This window comes from Oncorhynchus gorbuscha, linkage group LG16, assembly GCF_021184085.1.
Source record: "Oncorhynchus gorbuscha isolate QuinsamMale2020 ecotype Even-year linkage group LG16, OgorEven_v1.0, whole genome shotgun sequence".
In the NCBI taxonomy this organism is placed as follows: domain Eukaryota; kingdom Metazoa; phylum Chordata; class Actinopteri; order Salmoniformes; family Salmonidae; genus Oncorhynchus; species Oncorhynchus gorbuscha.
Window position 1 is genome coordinate 78,206,754 of NC_060188.1, and position 8,118 is coordinate 78,214,871.

Below are 8,118 nucleotides of genomic sequence, written 5' to 3' on the forward strand. Positions count from 1 at the left end.
ATGTAATAAATGTCAAACTTGTAGGTTATTTGAGGTGTAGCCTTTTACACTAGTATCCGTATATGGTTGAAAATTGCAGATTCGGGCACTAATAAGCGCCTAGGTTGGAGCGTAGTGGCTATACAGTAACATGCTGCACAAAACATAAGAGCTCTGGCTCTGCACTTCAAAGTGTTGCATGGGTTTTGACTGACAGCTGTTCTGAACTTGAGCACCGTGAGCAACAAGAAATTTCCCCCATCCCTCCTGCTAATTGGGCAACTTTTGGAAATCGTTTGTTGTCTGAGAGAGGGAATGTCTGTAAATTAAGAGGAAACTGTATTTTTGAAAGACAACACATTGAGGATTAGAATAAATACCGCTTTGATGTCATACAAGCCAAACACCCGTGAGTCCAAATGTGCACTTCACATTTGCAAATCATAAAACTAATTTCATATACCGTGTCAACGTTTATGATCAATATATTTGTTGTACAGTTACAAGATGACATGTCATGCCCTGGGTTGTTCTCAACAGAATCAGCATATGTTTGTTTTTTGTTAAGATAATTTGTCACGGCACACGCACCTGAATGCACTCATCACTCCTTTCTATGGGCATCAACATTACAGTCTGTTTCTCTGAACTGCCCTGTGAAAGCCTAACACTGTAAAATCATATTTTATAACTTAGCTAGTCATGTTGGCAATAGTACAAGCTTTCAAATCATGCCCACCTGAACCCAGATTGTGATTTATAATGGACTGTTTCTGGATTGGGTAAACAACAACAGTAATTGTGTGAGAGTGGGGGTTGTGTTCCAAATGAAACAAATGTGTGGTTGCGCCTCAATGGCACAGCAAGGAGAGCTCAAAAAGGTACCTTATAGTTGAAGACTTATTTGAGTCATAAAAGTGCATTGAAATTGTTAAGAAACTGTGCACACTTTGGAGAGATATGTGGCCACTTGGAGACACCAGTTAGTCCTCTCACTCAAACCCTTGTCATTGTTTTGTATGAATTTTCACCTACCCCACATTTTCCAGGATCATGTTACTGACCTTATCCAGAGTATTTTTACATTTTGTTATCAATAAATGTGGTTAAAAGTACAGTAAATGTACAATGCACATAACATCAACATTGTAGTGTTTGGATTCGGTCTTGTGTCAGATAAACTGTTGTGTATGTGTACTCACTCCCCTTTGGTCTAATCATTTCCTCATCTTTAAACGGTTCCCTTTCAATTGCTACCATGGTTATGCATATCATATTTCTTCTGAAGAAACATTTCATTTTAGCCCTATCCATATAGACCAACTCCCACAAGCATAAAGGGTTAAAAAAGCTTCGGAAGTTTGTAATCTTCCCTTTGAAATTACAGACTTGATTTTCCCTTATGAAAAATGTATTAACCCCGACAAAAATGTCCATTGATTATAATCCACATAATAATTCACATTTCCTGTTGCTGCAGGGTTATTTTCCATGTGTAGTTTAGCAGGGATGACCTGGGATGTAATTGAGATTTTTCTAACTATTATTGAGCAGCAGATTTTTCAAAGCCATTCAGTTCAATTTGGTAGGCAAAAGCACAATAAGTTACCTCTGCAATCAGGTCTACAGTTCCTATAGAAAGTTTACCATCCCCTTGGATTTCTTCACATTTTATTGTGTTTCAAAGTGGGATCAAAATGGATTTAATTGTCTTTTTTCTTTTATCAATGATCTACACAAAATACTCTAGTGTCAAAATTTTAAAAATGTGTAAAAGATGAATAGAAAATAATACACTACTATACCTTGATTAGATAAGTATTCACCCCCTGAGTCGATACATGTTAGAAGCACCTTTGGCAGTGATTACAGCTGTGAGTCATTCTTTACACACCTATATTGTGCAATATTTACATATTATTCTTTTCTAAATTCTTCAAGCTCTGTCTAGGTGTTAGGGATCGTGGGTAGACAGCAATTGTCAAGTCTTGACATAGATTTTCAAGCATATTTCTGTCAAAACTGTAACTTGGCTACTCAGGAACATTCACTGTTGTCTTGGTAAGCAACACCAGCGTAGATTATATCACTAGCCACTTTAAACAATGCTACTTAATATAATGTTTACATACCCTACATTATTCATCGTATATGTATATACTGTACTCTATATCATCTACTGCAGCTTTATGTAATACATGTATCACTAGCCTCTTTAAACTATGCCACTTTGTTTACATACCCTACATTACTCATCTCATATGCATATACTGTACTCTATACCATCTACTGCATCTTGCCTATGCCGTTCTGTACCATCACTCATTCATATGTTTATGTACATATTCTTTATCCCTTTACACTTGTGTGTATAAGGTAGTAGTTTTGAAATTGTTAGGTTAGATTACTCGTTGGTTATTACTGCATTGTAGGAACTAGAAGCACAAGCATTTCGCTACACTCACATTAACATCTGCTAACCATATGTATGTGACAAATAAATTGGATTTGATTTGAAACAACACCGCGTAGATTTGCCTTTGTGTTGTAGGTTATTGTCCTGCTGAAAGGTGAATTCCTCTCCCAGTGTCTAGGGTAAAGTAGACTGAAGCATGTTTTCCTCTAGAATTTTGCCTGTGCTTAGCTCCATCCCGTACCTTTTCATCCTGAAAAACTCCCCTGTCTTTGCCGATGTCAAGCATACCCATACCATGATGCAGCCACCATCATGCTTGAAAGTAAGGGGGCAGTTACTCAGTGATGTGTTGGATTTGGCCCAAACGTAAGGCTTTGCATTTAGACCAAAAAGTGTATACCTTTGCCGTGTATTTTGCAGTATTACTATTGTGCCTTGTTGCATGTATGTTTTGGAATATTTTTATTCTTTATATTTGTATTCTTCTTTTCACTCTGTAATTTAGGTCATTATTGTGGAGTCACTACAATGTTGTTGATCCATCCTCAGTTTTCTTCCATCACAACCATTGAACTGTGTGGTTTAATTATTAACTTGACCATGCTTAAAGATATATTCAGTGTCTGATTTGTTATTGTTACCCATCTACCAATCACTGCCCTTCTTTATGAGGCTTTCAAAAAGCTCCCTGGTCTTTGTGGTTTAATCTGTCTATGTATGTATGTATGTATGTATGTATGTATGTATGTATGTATGTATGTATGTATGTATGTATGTATGTATGTATGTATGTATGTATGTATGTATGTATGTATGTGTGTATGTATGTATGTGTGTGTGTGTGTGTGTGTGTGTGTGTGTGTGTGTGTGTGTGTGTGTGTGTGTGTGTGTGTGTGTGTGTGTGTGTGTGTGTGTGTGTGTGTGTGTGTGTGTGTGTGTGTGTGTGTGTGTGTGTGTGTGTGTGTGTGTGTGTGTGTGTGTGTGTGTGTGTGCGTGTGTGTGTAATGTATGTATGTATGTATGTATGTATGTATGTATGTATGTATGTATGTATGTATGTATGTATGTATGTATGTATGTATGTATGTATGTATGTATGTATGTATGTATGTATGTATGTATGTATGTATGTATGTGGACAGGGGAAGGGGTAGTCATTCAAAAAACATGTCAATCCCTGTTATTTCACACAGATTGAGTCCATAGAACTTATGTGATTTGTTAAGCCAAATGTTTCTTCTGAACTAATTTAGGCTTGCCTAAACAAAGGGGGTGAACACTTATGCAATAACTATATTTTAGTTGTTTAATTTTATTAATTTCTAGAACTTTGTAGAATTTATTTTCACATTATGGAGTATTTTGTGTAGAACAATGACAAAATGTTTCAATTAAATCTATTTCAATCCCACTTTGTAACATAATGTGAAAAATGTTTAAGACTTTCTATAGGCAATTTCTATAGGCACTGTGCCTGTTATAGAATATTGCAAAACTGATGATGTTGAGTGCAACCTTGGTTAGATAAACAAGCAAAAGGAAGCAGGAAGCTCACAGAGTTGCTGTGCATCGGAGAGATTAATGTGGCTGCCAGAGACATAGTTTCAAAGAGTTATTTTGGTGTGGCTTCACTGGACATGAGCCCTTCAATAGTAGTAAGAGATCACCGTGTGGCTTCATAGTTGGGATAGAGAATATATCTGAAGGACGAGGTCAGAGGTGGCATAAGCAGCAATTACTCTACCGATCTGTTTACATAGCTGATGGAGATGTGTTTTTATGGTTTTTGATTAATGATGTCATTTTGTTGTTGTGTTTGAGGTTTTTGCTGTTGTTTTTCACTTCATCAATACAGTTTTACCCTTTTCACCAGAACACAGGGACCATGCATCATCCTTAAGCACTTTGCTAAGTAGTCATTACACACAGTCAAAGGATGAGGATCTAGACCACAATGAGAGAGTGCAAAACAGACTAGAGAACAGACTCCCAGGGCTGTGTGAAGTGCTGCAGAGCAGAGAGGAGGCATGAGGTAAAAAACCACAGCAGATGATGTTTGTGAGATGAGTGCAGAGATAAGGCCACCAGCGTGTGGTTTCATAGGGGGAGGCGGGCCAGGCTGCTTGGTTCCTTTAGAACTCTGGAGAGTGAGGTGTGTGCCAACCAGGCTTTACGGAGCATTGCAGAGAATGGTGTGCAGCTAGGAAAGTGTTGACTAACCTTTCACCCTTCTCATAACCATCTCCCCTCATTCAGGTATCAAGTGTAGTTCATAGGGGTATACTACAAAGCATGATCAATTAGTTATAGCCAGCTTATTTTGAAAACAGCCATAAACAATTGCTTTTGATTGTTTAGTAAATTAGACAATGCCCATTTAAATAATGTATTTTTTAAGATGAAAAAAAAGTTATTTCAGAACATGTAGGCAAGTTAGCTCCTTGAACCTGCTTTGTAGTATACCTCTTAGTAATCTCTCATGGACAGACCAAATTAGGGGATATTTTAGTTCTGAGTTAACCCCCCGGAGGTGGCCCCTCAACATGAACAGTGCAAGAGCCAGTGAGTGTAGAGAGGAATAGGATTCTTTCCCTTCGCCCACAGGTTTTTCTCATCTTTCTTCTACACCAAACCCAGCATCACAACCACAGCAGCCACCCACAGATGCATTCGAGACCTCACACCAACATCTACCCTCCGCCCACGGGCACCCGCAGTTACCAACACCTCCACACAAACACACACACACACACACACTCGTCCCTCACCTTCCCTCCAATCCTTCTTTTTTTATCCTCCACTGTTAAATCATTATAAACACGTTAGTCAAAATATAAGTGCAGCTTGGTGCTACTGTACATATTATAGTTTTAAAGTTGAAAGTTTGATGTTAGACAAGAAGCCATTTGAATGTTGCTTACATCACCTACTTTTTAATGTCAGGAAAATGTGAGGCATTTTAATGAATACATTTCTTCATTGTCCTTAAGCACCACTGTGTACACAGTGAAGCCAATAGACCACAGGTCTTACCAGCTTGTGCTGGACTCTCTTGGCTGGGATCTTCTAAGAACTTGCAATGGATCAGAAGCATAAATAGTGAATAATAACTAAAAGGGGCATTCCAACGAATACAAATGAAAAGTTTATTTCCAAAGCACAATATGCACAAATGTTTAGCGTTTGGGTTTTTTCATCAAAAATAATTGCATAGGGGTACTTTTGTGTGTGTACTGTTTTCAGATTTTTAATGAATAGATTTTTTAAATCCATTGTTGAGCTGGAATGTAATGTTCGTATCCTGTATATTTGACAGTGATATGTGGTTGTCTCACCTAGCTATCTTAATATGAATGCACTTACTGTAAGTCACTCTGTATAAGAGCATCCACTAAATGACTGACAAAAAAATATTGACGTCACAAATGTAGCATTTTAACATTTCTTTATTATAAATGTAGTTACTGGTTACATTTGGCTGTGTAAAACCTAGCAGTACTACAAAAAAACATGATTATTTGTCTCTCTGAAATGAAACCATCAAGTGATTTTAAACAAATACATGTCTGTCATTGAACAACCCCATGCCATGTAGATAGTGAAAAACCACACCGATCTCTATAATACATTTTTTTAAACAATAAAAGCTCATTTACCAACATTTCAGAAAATTGATATATAAACTCAGCAAAAAAAGAAACAGACCTTTTTCAGGATGCTGTCATTCCAACGATAATTCGTAAAAATCCAAATAACTTTGTTGTAAAGGGTTTAAACACTGTTTCCCATGCTCAAATGTTCAATGAACCATAAACAATTAATGAAAATGCACCTGTGGAACGATCGTTAAGACACTAACAGCTTACAGACGGTAGGCAATTAAGGTCACAGTTATGAAAAATTAGGACACTAAAGAGGCCTTTCTACTGACTCTGAAAAAGACCAAAAGAAAGATGCCCAGGGTCCCTGCCCATCTGCGTGAACGTGCCTTAGGCATGCTGCAAGGAGGCATGAGGACTGCAGATGTGGCCAGGGCAATAAATTGCAATATCCGTACTGTGAGACGCCTAAGACAGCGCTACAGGGAGACAGGACAGACAGCTGATCATCCTCGCAGTGGCAGACCAAGTGTAACAACACCTGCACAGGATCGGTACATCCGAACATCACACCTGCGGGACAGGTACAGGATGGCAACAACAACTGAGTTACACCAGGAACACACAATCCCTCCATCAGTGCTCAGACTGTCCGCAAAAGGCTGAGAGAGGCTGGACTGAGGGCTTGTAGGCCTGTTGTAAGGCAGGTCCTCACCAGACATCACCCGCAACAACGTCGCCCAAGGGCACAAACCCACCATCGCTGGACCAGACAGGACTGGCAAAAAGTGCTCTTCACTGACGAGCCACGGTTTTGTCTCACCAGGGGTGATGGTCGGATTCGCGTTTATCGTTGAAAGAATGAGCATTACACCGAGGCCTGTACTCTGGAGCGGGATCGATTTGAAGGTGGAGGGTCAGTCATGGTCTGGGTCGGTGTCACAGCATCATCGGACTGAGCTTGTTGTCATTGCAGGCAATGACATCCTCCTCCCTCATGTGGTACCCTTCCTGCAGGCTCATCCTGACATAACCCTCCAGCATGACAATGGTACCAGCCATACTGCTCATTCTGTGTGTGATTTCTTGCAAGACAGGAACGTCAGTGTTCTTGGCCATGATTACAGACACCTGTGTCTTTTGACACTATATAAACGAGTCATCCTGCAGTGTTTGTGATTATACCCCGATGAAGACAACTTGGCTGTCGAAACGTTGGTAATTACATTTTTGCATCTGAGCTCCTAGAGTGTGCGGCTCTCTTTTATTTTCAAGTTTTCTACTCCGTTAGCTAGCACCTCGTCTAAATAGGTGTGCGTTTCTTTTTCTTCTAGAGTGTTCTGCCATGGCCAGCGAAGAGCCCGGATCTCAATCCCATTGAGCACGTCTGGGACCTGTTGGATCGGAGGATGAGGGCTAGGGCCATTACCCCCCAGAAATGTCCAGGAACTTGAAGGTGCCTTGGTGGAAGAGTGGGCTAACATCTCACAGCAAGAACTGGCAAATCTGGTGCAGTCCATGATGAGGAGATGCACTGCAGTACTTAATGCAGCTGGTGGCCACACCAGATACTGACTGTTACTTCTGATTTTGACCCCCCCTTTGTTCAGGGACACATTATTCTAATTATTCTAATTCTGTTAGTCACATGTTGTTGAATCTTGTTATAGTCATACAAATATTTACACATGTTAAGTTTGCTGAAAATAAACGCACTTGGCAGTGAGAGGACGTTTCTTTTTTTTCTGAGTTTAGCATTTTGGAATGAAACTCTTCAATCTGAAGTGTAAAAGCGCAGGAAAAATACGTGCTGAATTCAGAATACCCCCAAAAGTTTTCCATAACAGGGAAATGGTTAACAGAGTAAGGGGTTTTCCTTTCCTGTCACATTACAGGACACATTGGTCATATCACAAATGCAATGGAACCTTGTCATTGTAATACTGAAACCTGTTGAAACAAGCATAAATGTTAAGTCATTCTCACAACATCCTGTAATGGGAAATGGTTTGAACATTTCTACAAACTTTGTGGTAAGTGCTCCTTTTTCTCAAACTCTTGTTCAATGATAAGGTTAATGTTGAGTAAGATGAGTACGTTCTGGCCTCATTTGAAACCAAAACA